General features: G+C 29.9%; 1 pseudogene; it reads left to right on the forward strand.

Annotated features, from left to right (window-relative positions):
• The first annotated feature begins 244 nt into the window (after window positions 1-244).
• LOC113926156 lies at window positions 245-388 on the forward strand (annotated as a pseudogene).
• The last annotated feature ends 320 nt before the right edge of the window (window positions 389-708 follow it).

Genomic DNA, 708 nt, shown 5'->3' on the forward strand with positions numbered 1-708 from the left:
ACCTCTTTTAAGTCTCTCATCTAAATATAGACCTGCGCTGTTTTCCTTAACCTTGACTGGCAGATACATTTTATTGAGGTGGAGATAAAAGACTGATTTGGAAAAGATTAAAGAGAAAATGTATATCTGGGGTAGCCAAGGATCTCAGACAGATGAGGAGAGTATATTTCCACTTTGTAATTCCACTTTGTAAATATAAAAATTACACCTGTTAACAAAGTTATGTTTATTAAAAGGATAGATCATCGCTTCTCGGCCTTTTGGCTAAGATCAAGTGTATTTAAAGGGCAGATCAATTGGGAAACTCATAAATTACATTTTGTTTTGTCATTCAATATTTTAAAATATTTGTGACATTACTTAAAATAGTAACATTGTCTTACCCAGTCATAAAATAAAAACACTGAGCATTAAAAAATGTGTAGTATTAGAAACTCTGGCAAATCTGTTCTCCCTTTCTCCCCTTCTTTAGAATAAATAAACCCTAAAATTTCCAAATAAATTTAAAATTTTCACATATTCCAACTGCCTAGTTACCACTTCTAACATCGTATCCAAAGCCAGTCCTTTATGTTTTTAGTATATTTACAAACATTTCCACATATTATCTTACCAGACATATTTTACAACTTTTAATGAAAATTTTGGTTGAGAAATAGTAACAAAAGCAAAACTAAAGTTTAAAAAGATTTTTATTAAAGTGCACTT

The sequence above is a fragment of the Zalophus californianus genome, chromosome 2, assembly GCF_009762305.2.
Source record: "Zalophus californianus isolate mZalCal1 chromosome 2, mZalCal1.pri.v2, whole genome shotgun sequence".
Classification (NCBI taxonomy): Eukaryota; Metazoa; Chordata; class Mammalia; order Carnivora; family Otariidae; genus Zalophus; species Zalophus californianus.